General features: G+C 28.5%; 1 protein-coding gene across 3 annotated transcripts in view; it reads left to right on the forward strand.

The window, feature by feature from the left end:
* Positions 1-15,906, forward strand: part of LOC147816793 (ras-related protein Rab-34-like) — a 62,836-nt gene extending 46,930 nt beyond the window's left edge. For 2 of the 3 annotated variants that reach the window (XM_087151341.1, XM_087151346.1), the window contains 2 exons: positions 5,782-5,892; positions 9,668-15,906. The gene's annotated coding sequence lies outside the window, so the exon portion shown is untranslated. Of the gene's footprint in view, positions 1-666; positions 1,027-5,781; positions 5,893-9,667 lie in introns of all 3 variants that reach the window. The other variant, XM_087151344.1, reaches the window with a different exon arrangement.
* The last annotated feature ends 1,407 nt before the right edge of the window (positions 15,907-17,313 follow it).

Genomic DNA, 17,313 nt, shown 5'->3' on the forward strand with positions numbered 1-17,313 from the left:
GTAAATAATTGCAACCACTAACCACATATTTTTTCTTAAAAATGAAAAAAATATTTTTGAATTTATTACAATATGTTCTTGAAAACTGATTCCTATTATTATTATCATTTCCAATGATTATTATTATTTCTTGAATAAAATGTGAACTTTTGATGAAAGTAAAGCATAATGTTTATAAATTAAAATTATTTTCCAAGTGAGTACTTGCAAACCTAACACTGATTTATTTGCTTTATCTGTTGGAGTTTCAGGATGTTTGGAATAAAGTTCATTTGGCAATTATGTCTCAGGATTTTCAATGCCATTCTTCGTGACTGTAAAAAGTCATACCTCTAATTGACTCTGCAGATATTTGCATCGATTTTAATGAGGATATTAATGTTAACTTATTCTTAAAGGGCCTAGCATATTTTTTTCTAACAATTCTTGCTACTCTTTTTTTTCCAAACTAGCACATTGTGGATTCTTCCTATTTATATGTTAACTTAGAAGCTCATAAGTTAACTCTTTATTGAGTTTTGATAAATACGCATGTTTTGTGTAATCTTTTTATTTATGCCACTTTTGTTCTTCACTTTTGGCATAAGTAGAACTTTTATTCTTGATATTGATTTTATTACCCATATTTATACAATTGATTTACAGTAAACTTCCGATTATCCACAGGTAGAGAATTCAGATCATCAGCGCTTCCCCTTCTTTTCACAAGGACAAACAACATAACGTTTAGAATTGAAAACTAATAAATTCATAGAGATGAAACTATTTCAAGAGTTTTGAGAACAACATACTAACAAAGATTCATGTTTGTAGTCCAGATGTTCGCAACTAATCAAATAATAGGTCTACACTGAAACATTGCAGCTTCAAGTGCAATAAATTAGTAATAAGCAGCACTGAAAATGGTGAAAAACAGCAAAACAATGTGAGTCATGACTTACAGTTGTGGACCTATGAATGCAGGATGAAGTTCAAATTTCAATGAATAGATTCCATACCCATCAAAGCAGTTTCTTCTCCCGGATGGTATTGTTACTATTCAAAGCAATAATATTGATAGCAAAGTTTTTCCATCTTGCCTTAATTTGATGACTGGGAATGAATTATCCTCATGGTCATTAAGTTAGTCAACACATTCTTGGAACCCTTAACAGATTATCCCCAAATTTGCTTATCCGCGCTTCAAGGGTCACTCAATTCAGTAAATAATCGGGAGGTTACTGTATAGTTAAAAACTATCAACAAATTACTAATGCTGAAATTGCTAACTTCTAGGTCATGGGGAAATTGTTTTTCTTTTTTTTAAAAGAACTGAATCTTTGTTTATTATATGTAAAAATAAAAAATATATAATAATAAGTTATTAATAACTTTTTATAAGTAGAGCTAACTAAAAGATCCAAATTGAAATTACAACATTTAGATCTTAATCTAGTTAAAACTATAAGTGAAACTTTTTATGCAAATATTCTAAATTTTTTTTGGTGCAAAAAGGAAAGAAATATATGTTGAGCAAACTTCCAATAAAAATAAATTTTAAAAAATACATCTAATTTTGGATATAGTTTTTTTAGCTATTCAGTTTATTTGTTTTTTACAAAGCTCACGTTTTTAAATCAAAACTATCTGTGGGACACAAAAAATAATGTATTCATAATTATCCAAACACTTTTAATTAAATTTTTTTTAACGTTTTCTCAATTAATAATATTTATATCTTATTTGAATACAATCCCTTATTTGGCAGTCATTTTCCTAATGTAATTATTTCGGTAATTATGCATTGAAAGAAATTTCTATAAAAGTAAGTTATTATATAGTTTGTACAAATTAAATTTTTTTTTACTCCCAATTTATTGAAGAAAGCTGGGGGGACAGTAATTACACTCAATAAAGTAACACATGGAGTTTTTAAAATTAAGTAAAACTTATATACTATAAAATCAAACTTTAATATTCTTTCAAGAAAAATGCTCTTTATAACCCGGGAATTTTATTTTATTCATCTAAAGCCACCAATTGAGTTTTATTGCCACTTTATGTATTTGGGATAGTTTATACACAAATATTGGGGATATATTCAAAATTATGTGTAGAACAAAATACTCAAATTAATCTATGAATATGAATCATGTATACTTAAATCAATTAGAAATTCATACTAAATCAGATTAGATGTGCATTCATCTATAGATTTCTTGATTAATGTAATAAATAGACAGCGGATTATATGCACTAAAAAACGGACAAAATATGCATGCAAATATGCACTAAAAAACTTGAATATATGCTCTTAAAACTAGAAATATGCATTTAAAATAGAAATTAAAAGTTCAACTTATTTAAATACTACTACTTACTTTTTCCAGCCGACCGGTCTGTGTAGGGGGCATGGAACTGTCCTTGCATCAGAAAGGTTCTGGGTTCAAATCCCGGGCAAGGCATGGATGTTTCTTTCTCTCTATCTGTGTTTTATGTCCTTTCTCCTTTGTGTGTGAATGTGACCCGCCCTATAAACGGGTTGTGGTAGTGTGGCGTGGGCGACGCTACTCCACCGCCGTGGCTTGGCCAAAGGTGCCCACTGATTAACGATAAGAGAGTTAGCAGTTCTGGCACTTTCTGCGGCCAATGGACAATAGTTCCAAGCGCCCGCCATTAAAAAAAAAAATTTACTTTTTCCAACAAACACAGCTAAAACATTTTTTTGTTAAAAGGAAGAAAATCAAAATATTTCTTACTTGAATCTACACATTTCTGAAGAAAAAGCCTAAAACTGAAGTATGATAAATGAGAGAAGAAAAATCATCGCATTTTCCGGAAAGATTTTATTAAACTGAATAATTTTTGTTGCAATACACAACTAAGTGTTTTTCCAAATTTTCAAGGGTGAATTGATGTCGTCAGTCATCAAAGATCATTTTGAAAGCAGAAAATGACCTCTCCACGTCAACAGATGTTATTGGACAAAACTTGTACAATTTCGTACTCATTGGTTTTACTTTCTCTGGAAGTTCAGTTCCGTTTCCATTAAGAAAATCATTTATCTTCTTCACTGCTGCAAAACCCGAATTTTTCTTTTGAACGAAACACCATTTTTATTTTACTTTCTTCCCAACTGAGTCTGGAAGAGCATTGATGCACTGTTGAATTTTTTCAATTTCGGATATGGCCTCAGCTATGGGAAGACCTCATGTTTCAAGCTTTGTTATTGCTCCACTTAAGAAAGAAAAGTGAGTGTCAATTATGGCCAAGTCCTTCTGCAAAGAGATATCCTGCAGTAATTCTTTTGTGACATAAACTGAAGAAGCACAGGAACTGTCAATTGCATCTACAACTGACTTTATTGCATCAAAATTATTAGTGTAAAAACGTGCAGCTTCAATCCATGTACCCCATCTAGTTATCACAGGCTGTGGAGGTAAGGGCAAATCAGAATACATTTCTTAATACAATTTTATGCGCACAGATGCCTTGAGAAAAACTTTCTTGATACTAGAAATTAAATCATTCACAGAGGAGAATACTTCTCGAACAGTCTCAGCCAGTCTGTGAACAGCATGAACCAAACATGTAATATGAAGCATTCTGGGATAAAAAATTTCCAGTGCTGCTGCAGATTTGACCATATACGGAGTGGCACCACTGACAAAAATCAAAACATCTTCAGAACCATCTCTATCAGGCCATAATAATCTGCTAGAATCATTGACAAACCTTGCAATGGTTGAATGATTGACTTTTTCAAGGGCTTTGCTTGCTAGAAGATGTGGTCGAGTAGGAATATTATCCATTTTTCCACAAATAAAATGAGCAATACAGCGACCGCACTTATCTGTCGTCTCATCGACTTCAATCCGCATAGGGCCATCTCCAATATCTCGTCGAATATCATCCAGTACTTCGTTATATATCGGTTGAAGGTAGTTCTTTCTTAAAGTCGATTCATCGGGAATGATCTGATTGGTACAATATTTTTTTAAAAACTGTCAAAAACTTTTTTAAAAAGTTTGGATTTTTTAACTTTTTTAAAGGAATATTGCTGCTTACTAAGGCTTTGCATAAATCACTAGAAAAATCATTTTCCTTTTTAGCTGCTTGAACAGAAATAGTTAATAAACTTTGAACAAATCCATTTGTATTCTGCTTTTTCTTCGCAGAGTGAGCATTAGTCTTTATATGTTGATCGATTTGGAACTTTTTTTTTTGCCAGGAAATGTGTTTTTGACAAATCACACAAAATACTATTTCCCCATCGGTCGTAAAGTCCTTCCCATAGTCCGAAATCCATGTCTTCATTAAATTTGATTTAGTCGACTTAATTTTTAGCATATTATAAAATTCAGCAGTCAAAAATCACGTTCGAAGCTTCACTAACTACGTATTCAACTGATGGATATCGAAACTATCTATCTATCGGATGGACTATCGAAATATGTTAGAATAGCAGCTCTCTCCGAAAATGTATTCACTCCACCTTTTAACTAATCAATCACAGGAAAGGGAGGTCATTTTCTACCTACCACAAAAGCCTTATTTTTCCCACACAGATTGACAATTATTTATTTCAGGAAAAGACATCCCTTCATAGAATATCTGAGCATCCCTTTCTTAGGTTTCTATGGCGAATGTCTGTTTGGGTGGGCCCTTTGTACCCCCCTTCCCGACACACACCTCATGTCTACATCTTTTTCACGTGATTGCAATCACCCCCAGCAACATCAATCCAGCTGACCCTTTCAGGTGATAAAGAACGACAAAACAAAATTTAAAGCATTCCTTATGCTAACATAAAAAGAATAGTGATATGGTTTTAGGAGGCAAAAGTCATAAAATGCTGAAAATATGCATTTATAAGAGCAAATATACCTTTTTATGCATTTATATGCACAAATGGCAAAAAGTGCTAAAATATGCAATTGCATATTATCCGCTGTCTAATGATGACAATAAATCAAAAAACACAATTTTTTTTTTTTTTTTTAAAAAAACAAAGTTCTTAACTTATATATGACCTCTGTAATAATTTAAAAACAATTTTGATATTGTTTATTTTGCATTTTAAAATAAAATATGTATATTGTATCTAAATTGTTTAGGGTTTGGAAACTGGCCTTTGTGGGTTTTTTTAAAGGACACATAATTTCACTTCTTGTTTATTTTGTGCGTGCATTTTTAGCCAAACAGACAAGTGAAATGTCAGTTAATTCATTACTTAATGTCAGTACTTGGGTTGAAGTTTTAACCTTGATCTTCTTTTTTATTATCTATCTCAGAAATTAAGAAATATCAACAAGTAATTAAAACTGAAATTGAAAGTTGCTATAATACTTGAGAATTGTTTTGTTTTTTTAAATTTTTTTTTTTAGACAAGTAAGTCATTTTGAACAAACAACAGTTACAACAAAAAAGAAACACAATTACGTACAATAAAGTTACCTGCAGATTTTTAAAGGTAAAATTATGCTTATTGACCCAAAAGGAATGGTACTGTGTTTAAGCTTTACTGTTCTTTAGAGAAAAGTGTTCTTTGTAACATGGAAGTGATATTTTATTCAGCTGGAACAATCTATGGTGTCACTTTTCGCTCTTAGTAGACAGTAACTGCACAAAAGACATGTGTTAATTTAACTTAATATACAAATTCTCATTAATTTATTTTAGCATACTTTCAATTCAGAAGTCAATTATAACCAATTCTAATATTTTAATACTTAAATATTTATTGATGATTGTTTTTTAAATTATTGATTTGATGTACAAATTGAGTCTTTGAAAATTTAGGTGAAAATGTGGATGCCCTTTTCCAATGCATTGCTTCTGTTACGTTTTGTGAAGATATTTTGAAAGAGACAGCTGATGTAGATTTAGCTAAAATAAATGAAAATTTTGTGAGTAAGTAAGCATCAATTCTCTTTCCCTTTTTTTCAGAAGAAATGATCTGAATAAACAGGGAGTTTATAAAATATTTCTTTTAACCAATTTTCAAATCATATCGCAATACTGATAACTTAAATCAAATTGTAATTTTTTACTTTGAATCGCTTACAATTTTATTTTTGTTGTATCAAAGGTATAATTTTTCTTGACTTTCTATGGAAACTTTCTCAAGTGGAGGCAAAATTTATGTTTTAACCCTTTTGGCATCATATATGTTAAGGATTAGTTTTATAATCATAATTTCTATCAATAATAAAAAGGAGCAAAAATCTGGTGATAACTTATTTACTACAAATCCCTTATAAGAGATGTAAAAATTTTATAGCTGCTCTGTACTTTTTACTCTGTATAATGTTAAATTTTTTTTTTACATTTTTTTTTTGCAGTTAGTGTAATTAGATTATCTAAACAAATTGTTAATGTTTGATTAAAAAAAATACTACAATATATATTACAATAAGTTTACTGTTAGTTTTTTATTTTATAAGAAATTAACAAGCTTACACGTGTGTACATGTAATGTTTTTATATGCATTTAAGATAGTGATTTTATACCTAATGTTCATCATTCAACTCATAGGTTACCATTAATGCTCATTTGCCACAAATGTTCACTTTACTTTGTTTTTTGAATTTTTATTGTATTGCCCCTTTTTTTATCTTTTTAAATTCCTTTTAGTATGAAGTAAATAAATCAGATAAAAAAATTTCCCCTGACGAGGTTAGTATTTATTTCTTGGTTCAGTAAATTTACTTCAATGTGATTTTGACTGCCACAGCATATAAATGATTGAAACATATATAAAACAGTAGTTTCCGCTTAATTTGATTGCAGTTAAAATTCTAATTTTTTTTTTGTTTATTCTTATTATTTTATTTTTCATTTATTTTTATTCATTCTCTGTATTTAGAAGAAGCCTTTTCTTTCTCTGTGCTAATGCTTGTGTTTGAATTGCCAAGAATTCTACTTCTTTTATGCTAGAATTCAATTTCTTTTGCCACTTCTTTAACTGCAGGTGAACTCTGGGTTGTGTGAATTTGCTGTTAATGAAATGTGATTTCTTTCATCTTTTGGAATAGCGAGTTTTATTCAAACTAAGAACTAGCATGTCATCATTTTAATGCATTGCTCACTTTCATAGAGTTACAATATGAATGGCAGAAAGTGAACTAGTTTAACGTGAAACAAAAGATTGACATTTTAAAACATTTAGCCATGATAACTAACGATCTTGATGCAGTGCACCTCTTAGCAACTTCATGGGATCAAGTTTCTGCTGAAATACTTATGCAAGATTTTACGAAGAAAAAAAGGTCCAGAAAACTGAAAAAATTATAGAACATCCTTCAGATTTGACATCTTAAAAATTCTAGTTATGGATGAAAATGAGGTACTTGCACTTTAAGAAGAAGAAGACCTCCCATACCCACACATGTGACCTATGACGTCAGTGCCAGATAATCTTTATCAGCAAAATGACGTATTAAAGTTTAGCTAAGTTTCTCTGCATAATTTAGAATGTTAATTAACGATAAGTCAATCAGATACTGAGCCGTATCGCACATCGAATTACTTGAAATATAATCCTTTCTACTTCTTTTACTTAAATTAGATTTATTATTTGTTTATGTATTTTATTGTGAACGTGATATATTTTTGCTTTGTGTAACTGGCAACTTCGATGCATAATGAGTTTGTTTATGTTCACGTGGCTTCGTGCCTGTCTTTATGTTAAGTGAGAAATATATGTTGAAAGAATCGAAATCTTTGTGAAAGAATATAGAATATGTCATTTAAGGGAATTGATAGGGAAGGGAATCGAGCTTGGCTTACTCAAAATAGGATGGAAAGAACAGTTGCTAACGTAAACAAATGCCTCGTTTTAACAACCAATCGGGATCGCGATGGTTACACTACGTCACTTGCAGGTATCCTATTGATGAAAATGCTTTCATATTAATGAAATCTGGAGTTTACCAGATTGTTATCGGAAAAAAGATGTTGGAACTGACAAATCAGAAGAAAATGCCACCTTCTTCAAATGTTGAAATGAGGAATGCAATGAAAGTTTTGAAATGTTTATTGCAATACAGCTTTAAAAAGCTTTGTGTGTATGAGTGAACTTATGAGAGAAAATTGTTGACAATCAATTTTAAATAATGTACCATTTCTATATGTTAAAGTAAAAATGCTTTGCATAAATATAAAGTGAATTTTTCTCTTCAATTTATGTCATTTTGGATTCCTTTTTATTATTATCACTCTGTTAATGTTACTAAAATCGTCGCAAATTTAATGCATTAGGCAGAGACTACTGTATATAGAATGCCACTTTGTTCCAATTATCTTGTCCTAAAGCTTTTATGGTATTTTTACAATTAATTAAATTTAGTGTTTATGTTATTATTATATTTAGTGTCTAGTAGTTTTAAATTGGTCTTTATGTATAAATTTAAAAAAAATTATATTTAGTGTAGATAAATATTTTTCGAAACAAAAAAAAAATTAACATCCTTATTTTTAATGTTTGTTTTATAATTTATTGTTTGTTTTTTAATTATAACTAGTTTTATTTTTAACAAGTATTTTAGCTGCATTTTCTACAGCTTTTTGAGATTTTTCTTTCATATCACAAGTAACATGCATAGTTAAATATGTTCCCACTTTGCTTATTTGTACATTGCATGCAATGTATTTATGCACATTCTATTAAACAGAAAGACTGCAAGCAAGGGTTGCTCCAGTAAGGAGTCGGAGGGGGGGGGAGGGGCAGTTGCCTCCTGTCGGACATCGCTTGCCTCCCTATCAGGACAAATTTAAAAATTGTTGGGAAAATGCTACCGTCTTGAAAAAAAATGTAATTACATTCTTAAAAAAAAAAAAAAAAACTATTTATTTATTTATTTTTATTTATTTATCTATATTTTTTGTAAAAAAGAATAATTTAAAAACATTAGCATGCGTTATCTTTTTACTGCTTTTTACCACTTACTGCTCACTTTTCATCAGAAAATTCTGATAGACAAGTCTTTTGTTTGTCTCCATATGGAAAGTTATTTTACACCCCTGAGGGATAGGGCGAGACAAGAAGACTGTCCTAGCTCCATTGTCCTCATATCATAATTTTTGAGACTGACTATAATGCACACTTTCTCCGCATTCAGTAACGAAAAGTATTTTGTTAGACGTCACTCAAAGAATTCTGTCTTTAAATTATTTGGAAGAAGTGACGGAGTAATTTTGTTCTGTCAATCTTTTTCTTTTTTTAATTTGCTCTTAAATAGTGTATGTATACTAATAAATTCAATTATAAGTGCTCATATATGAGTATTAAAATAGAGTTGTAAATGAATCTGCACATTATGGTATCAAAATAATTAATTTTACTTTCTTAGAAACACATTTGAAAAAATGATGTGAAAAAAAATATAAAGTATAAAATGTGTTTTAATTCAAATATTTTGAATTAATTTATTTGAGCTCCCCTATCGGGGTGGCTTGACCCTCTGCCTGGCAAAGTCTGGTGCCGTGCTTGACTGCAGCTTACATATCTCATTTTAAATTTATCAAACTTCAGTATTTTTTATGTGAATATGTCACAATGTTTGACAATTTTAAAAGAAATGTCTTAAATTTTAACAAATGCAACAAAAATTTATTATTCATCTGTTTTAACACTTTCTGTCTTTTTATATTTTGTGTAGACTTGTAACGTCTTACTATTTACAGAGATCAGCGAAAAAAGTCTGAAGAAAAAGAAAGGAAGATGTGTGTCAGGTTGCGGCTCTTGACTTGCAGAGAGAGAACAGTTACCTCTTGGATTGCTTTTATTTTGTTGCGAGAGTTACGGACTTCATTTAAAAAAAATTTTATTATCCTACTTAATAGATATGGTTTACATTACTTTCTATGCATTATTTATGTATTTTTTTTATTAGTAATAAGGTGAACTTAGTTATTAATTTCGCACAATATTTTTAGTTTTGTTCTTGTACAGTATTTTTTTTACAATATTTTAAACGAATAAAAACTACTTATTTATAGATATTAATGTAATTATATTTAACAATATTCAGAGATGCCAACTTGCTCCGGACAGCAAATATATTTTTTAAAGTGGTAGTTTATCAATTGTGATTCTTAGTTTAATAAATTCAATTTAGCAGATTTTTATCCACCACTATTTCTAAATAATTCGTAGCCTTATATAATTCACCACTTTATGATTCGTATGTCAAGTTATACCTTTTAAAAGGCAAGTAAAAATAGTCAAATATTTGCAAAATTTACTTGTAGTTACTTACCGTTATTTTAATTATTTTGGCGTGTCCGGAGCAGTTGGCATATCTGAATATTTGCTTTTGATATGTATTTTTAATACTAGTAAAAATATGAAGTCATGAAACTTCACTTATTTTTCATTAAGAATCATCATAACCATTAAGAATTAAATCAGCCTTAAAGCTTCATCTTTAAATAAACTACTGTTAGATTATTTTAATCCGTCCTTCACTATATTGTGATTAATTACAGCTTTAGTAATTTCTTGTTTTTCTCAATTAAATACAGATTTTCACCCCCTGATTTTAATAAATTTTTTTTTTAAATTTTAATCATATGAGCATTTTTAGAAATAGTGTCAATTAATTGTCTTCAAGTTTTTATGTTTTCTACAAGCAAAACGATAGATGCATGGCTGCCAACTCTACTGGATTTTCCAGTAGACTACTGTATTTTGCCAGTTTCTCCTGATCTACTGGTTTAATCAAATTTCTCCTGATTTTTGTACATTTTAGAAAATTCCCTAAAATTGAGTAAGTTATCGAAAAAATCCCTACTGAAATAGAATTTTTAAACAGATTATTGCTTGAATATTTAAATAAGTATTACTAATATGTAATGAAGTAAACCTCATTTATAGAAATCAGTTCAAAACTTTTGTTGTTTTTAAATATTCAGTTTATTTTAATACTAAACTCTCTTTTTTTTTTTTAAATAATTTGAAAAAAAATCTTTTTACTATCTTTGATGAATTAAATGCCTAATAATATTCAAAATTATGAGTAAACATAATGCATAACATTTCAAGTATGTTTAATGTCAATTATAGTTGGAAAATATTGCAGTTTTTATATTTTGATGACTTTAAAAATCCATAAAATTCCCTATGTGTAAAATATTAAGTAAATTATGCAACAATTATCATGAAGTTTATATTATTTCGTAAAATCTGCTGGATTTTTTCCTATTCATGTTGGCAGCTATGTATATGTTGTTGAAGTTGGCCTCCTAATTATAGCTTACAGGAAAACAAGGCTTGTAGTTTCTTATCCTACTCACCTTAGTTTTATAAAAATGCAAGAGAAAATTTTTTTTTTCAATCAGACAAAAAATATAAATAATATTTTGTAACATTTTAAAGGGATTGAGGTACATAATGGAGATGCACAGTCCTCATAAAATTACCTCTAAATTGTAAGCATAAGTACTTTTTAAAAAAGTAAAGTACTTGGACGTAGTGCTCCACTTGCACATCAAAAGTTTGGACCAGACATTTAAAATCCTAAACTAGTGACAGAAGTTTAATTTTTTTCAATTTTAAGAACCATTTTCACAATGTGATATTTAAACAGAATTTGTAGTCTGTACTTCGTTTTATATGTACAAATTTTTTTTTTTCAAAAGAAAATAGCTACATCTCACAAAAAGGTAAGGCTCAAAAGCGAGAATTTAGTGTTAGTGACCCAAGAAAATTATATTTTCATGTAATTTTACTTGGTTTTTGAAGTAAAATTATGCTCTCAAAACATGTAATTTTTATTTAAATTTATTTATTCTATAAATTTTAATGAGCAATTTTATAATTTACAAATTGTCTTTTTTTTTTAAAGAAAAAATATTATTTTTTGTAGTCACTGATACAAAAACGACACTATATTTGAAAATGCCCATATATATTAAGTGCTTTCACTACTTTATTGGTCTCTACACTTTTTTATTAAAAAAAATTTTTGCCAGTTGTTTTTATTATGTATGTATTTGTTGACAGTATTTTTTAATATCATTTTTCCCAGAGGTTTCAACCTCTAAAAAAAACCTCCTTAACCCATACATTATTTCATTACTTATGTTGTGTTTACATTGAAACCTACTTTGAGCTAAAAAAAAATTGCCTAATTTTTTTTATACATTGTGTAAAAGTGTATTGTGCTATATACCATCTTTTATACATATTTATGTATCTTTTATTCATAATAAGTAATAAGCAATTAATTCCATATGTACATATAGACTTCCAGTATTTCTTTATTATATAATTACTTAAATATTCCATCAACTTATGTATTATCTAAATTTTAAGTTTAAAAAGTGTTTTGCTAAGACCAAATATACAATTGTTAAAGTAAAATGACCAAATTTTAAAATTCATTTATGAAATCTCATTGTATTTTTATTTCTTATATTATTTGGATATTTTTTTATTTTTGCATTATTGAAATTACTTTAGACAATGGCATTATAATTTTTTTTCAATGATTATTGTGCCTTAAAATATTTAGGCATTTATTTAAATATCACATTTATTGTCAGGTTGTATCACATTAATTAATGTTAGGATATTAATGTTCAGTTATATTAAAAATGTTATTTGATTTCCACTCTTTTTTGTTATGGTACAAGTTTAAATAATTTTATTGTAATAAGTATTTTTTACTATGGTCAATCAACAGTGGTTTTTATATGTAAAAAACTGTTTGCTAACAACTTATGCCTGGTAGCAGAAACCCTACTGCATTGCAGAATATTACAACATCTGCAGATTAATTTTCCCTTTGAAGTAAAAAGATTTTTTATCCACAATATTAACATCTGCAAGTTCGTACTTTTTACTAATATTTTTTCTTCTGATTTCTTTATTGTACTTAATGTGTGTACCTGTTTGTTCTCATATTGAGCAGAGCTATTTATTTTTAATAACTATCCTTCCTTTTGAAGCATTTCTAAACTTGCTTCTCATCAAATTTATAAAGTTGAATTGGCATAAGACTTGACGCATAGGGGGGGGACTTATTTTTTTAGCAGGATTAAAGACTTTCCCCATATAGCATAGGTATTTATTCCTTTTTTTGAATTATCAATTACAACAACATAATGTTTTTGTTAATTATTTTTAAGTGCCTCGTGTTTCCAAATTTTGCTGTATTGTACACATTAAGCTAAATTTTAACAATAATCTGTCTTTGACGTTGCAGATAAATTTGAATTTATCAAGATAGTGCTGTAGTTTGAGGCCCTAAATTCTGTTGCCAGGAACTTATGTAACTTGGAATCTATGTATGAGATTTTATCCAATGTTATATTTTCATACGCTCCTAAGTTTTATTTAATTCAAACTGTTTTAACTGAATAAATAGTTTTAATGAGATAAATGTGTATATTTTAAAACTTAAATAGGCACATAGAATTAAGTGCTTGAAATTGTTTGATATAAATAAAGGTTGGAGGCTTATAATATGGGTTTTAAACTTAAATTACATCATTTTTTTAATTGTTAAATGTCAGTAATATAAGGTAATTGTCAGTTAAAAATTCCTATATACTATTTAGTAAATGTTTAGTGGGAATCAATCATGATATATTGTGTGGCTGTATGTATGTATATATATATATACCACTTATTTTCATTTTACTGCGATTGTCGCCACTATTAAGTATGTCTTTCTTCTGATCACAATTATATTGATAATTTGTAATTATTTAACTATCTCTCTTATTTTATGCATAATTTATTATGTAATGGAACTACATACAATAACTTATATGCTTTAAACTTTGATATTCTTCAAACTCATCAACCCCCATTTAAAAATATACAAGAATTCTGTTGATTTGTCTTGTTCAGGAATGAAATGAATTTCCTTCTCCACAACATTTCTTACCATAACCAACATCACCCTTTACTTATCAGCACAATTTAGAACTTAGTAAATCTCCTATGCATAGCCGGAACATACCTTTCGTAGACCCTAGGCATAGCCGTTTTGGGCCCCCCCTCCTTCCCTCTTTTCAAAATATATGCTAAAATTTTCTTGCATATTTTTTTACATTTTTATTAATATTTTTTTAATACATTTTGCGTAGTTTGGAATTCCACAGCATAATACAAGATTTCATTGAATCCAAAAATCGCAAAAAAGTAATATATTAGATCATAAGATTCTACAAAATAATTTATTACCGAAAAATATTATATTTTTATTTGTATCTTCATAGTTTTGTGCAAAATACACTTGCTGTTTTTAAAGCTAAATTATTTTTGTCAACAAATTTTTTTCTCCCGAGTTTTTCGTAGGCCCCTGAATTTCTTAGGCCCTAGGCACGTGCCTAGTGTGCCTATAGGTTAATCCGGCCCTGCTCCTATGGCATTAATAATTTGACTGAGGAATTAAAACGATTAAATTTTTCCTCATTTTTATCCACTGAAACTTAAGCATATAAAAAAGTTTGGCTCAATAGTCATAATTCAATTATATTATTATGCATTATTTCACATGGTTAACATAAATTTAAAAATAATTTTAAAAAATCGTTATTTCATTTATCATTTCAATTTTATAAAAAAATTATGTTTACAAAAAAAGATTGATTTGAATGTTGGAATAAAAATGAATAATAACGTATAATAATAAAAATGAATTCTGAAACTCTGTAGTATTTTAAAAAATTAAGAGTTTAGCTTTCATTTTATATCCTTATTTTAATAGTAGTTTAAAAGTTTGTATTGATTAGTAATTGTTTAAGAAATAAGACTTATAAATTATTCTAACTTTATCTAGAAGACCGATTTTCACTTTAAGCTTCTGGGCTGATCATATACTTATAAATTGAAATGTAAATCAGTATTATTTTCGTTTCATATTTGTATTTTCAAATCTACTTAATTTAGTTTATTATCTCTTATTTTATGTCATACAATTTTTAGGCATTTAAATGCATTTCTCAGTGATAACATTCTTGAAAGAAAATATTTTTCTAGTCAATGCATTTCATATATATTTTAGAAAATATTTTTCATATTTTTTTATGAAGATTTATTGAATCAAAATTCAAATATAATATTTATCATGCTTTGTATGAATATACTAGTCTCTTTCGTAGTTTGAACTATTTTTGAATAATTATTGCAATGTCACTTTCCCACTATATATTCATATTTCTACTGTTGCAATATTTTTTATACAGTTACACTTATTCTGTGTACTATAATTATAATATTACTTTTTTTTTTATCTTTTTTACATGTCTATACCCTTATTGTTATCACATGAATGATGTTTATAAAAGTAGTGTTGTGATTTTTGAAAATGAAATAAAATTTTTATAGATATTTATAAAAATTATTTCTCACTTTTTACAAAACTTTTTATGTCAAGTGACATAAGGTTATTGCGTTCACCTATCTAAACTCATTCTTTCGTGATTTCTTATAGCCATTTTGTTGTTGTTGACCATTAAAGCGGAGGGGTCGCGAGTTCTTGTTTTCCAGTTGCGCCATCTATGTCTAGGAATTTTACTTCTGCCACACCCATACATCACACCTGTTTATAGGGTGGACCCATTCATACATCTATTCCTTCATCACAAATTGTAATTTTGCCATGAACCAGAGGATGATCAATCAATCTCCAATTCAGCACCGCCAGGAGTATAATTTGTTATGAGAACATAGAGGACTTTGTGATCCGACAGATTTAACGTGCACCGTCACCATTTACTACTCAATGAGTCGTCCAGCACCCTGAAAACCAGGCTATCCTGGCTTTTATAGCCATTTTGGGAATTTAAAGATAAAAAATATGAAAATTTTTTGACCTATTTTCAGAAAATATGAAGCCAATATTTTAATATGAATCAAGTTTCAAACAAATAACCCTTGGCCAAAAGATATTAAAAAAATCACAAGATAATTACTGTTTCATTTGTGCTACATATGCTCATGCTTTTTAGACATTTAAAAACTCATATAAAAAAAATCTAAATTTGGATATTTTCAAAAATATGACTCCCATATTTTAATCAAGAAATAAGTAACATGTAAGTCCCATGTTGCAAAAATTATCAACAAAATGTCTAACTTTACGTTATTACTACCTAAGTCAGCAAAAATGTAAACAAATCTCAAAATGCCCAACCTTACATGGCATGATATATGCTTGTGACTCAGTATATTTTGGAAAAAATAAGAATTTAAAAAAAAAAATATTTATAAATATTTCTAGACATAAATGGATATTTTTGAAAATATGACACCCATATAATGAAATTTAAATTAATTCCATACAGCAAAGAACTATAAAAATGTTCATCCTTACATTAGCAGAGTATATGCTTTTGGCTTTGTGTACTCTGGACAAAATAAGAAATTTTAAAGAATTCCATTATTGTTTCTAGTCATAAATGGATATTTAAAGAAAATTACAGCCACCTAATATGAAACTAGCTGCAAATGAGTCTCACAGAGTAAAAAATTATGAGGAAAAAAAAATCAAAAAATGCCCATCCTTACATTAACAAGATAGATGCTAATGTAAGGTTGAAAATTTTTGAAATTATCTATTAATATTTCTAGACTTAAATGGGTATTTTATGAAACTTGTTTTAAATAAATCATACACGGCAAACAATTATTTTTAAAAAAAGTCCAAAATGGCTAATTTTACGTTTACAAGATAAAGGCGTTTGACTTAGAGTACTTTGGACAAAAAAAAGAATTTTTAAACATTTATGGATATTTATAGGCATGATAGGAAGAAAATATGTCACTTATACTTTAAGATGAAACTAGTTTTCAATGAATATTGCACCGCAAAAAGTATGAAAAATTAAAATTTGTCATTCTAACATTAGAAAGGTAGTAGCCAGAACGGGGGTAATTGCCCCCTATCGGGATGAACTTAAAAATCGTGGGTAAAAAGCTACTGCCTTGCAATAAAATATATATATTCTTTAAAAATCTAGACTTATTTTATTTTTGAAAACGAGAATATGTTCTTTTACTTACCCTTTACCTCCAATTTCCTGTTGAAATATCTTTTTCTCAGAAAATTTTGAGGATCAATTCAATAAATGTTTCAGTTCGTGTTCATATGGAAAATTATTCAACAGCCCTGATGGATAAGGGGATGCAAGAAGACTGCTGTAACTCCTACTCCATGGTCCTCATGTGACCATACTTTTTGAGACTGCATGCACACTTTTACCACATTCAATAAAGAAAAGAATTTTGTAAAATGTCGCCCCATTCAACGTTAAAGGATTCTTAAATTATTTGGAAGAAGTAAAGTAATAAGTTTTTGCTCTTAAATAGTGTGTAT

The sequence above is a fragment of the Parasteatoda tepidariorum genome, chromosome 1 (genome assembly GCF_982258835.1).
Source record: "Parasteatoda tepidariorum strain Cologne lab strain chromosome 1, Ptep-v5.0, whole genome shotgun sequence".
In the NCBI taxonomy this organism is placed as follows: domain Eukaryota; kingdom Metazoa; phylum Arthropoda; class Arachnida; order Araneae; family Theridiidae; genus Parasteatoda; species Parasteatoda tepidariorum.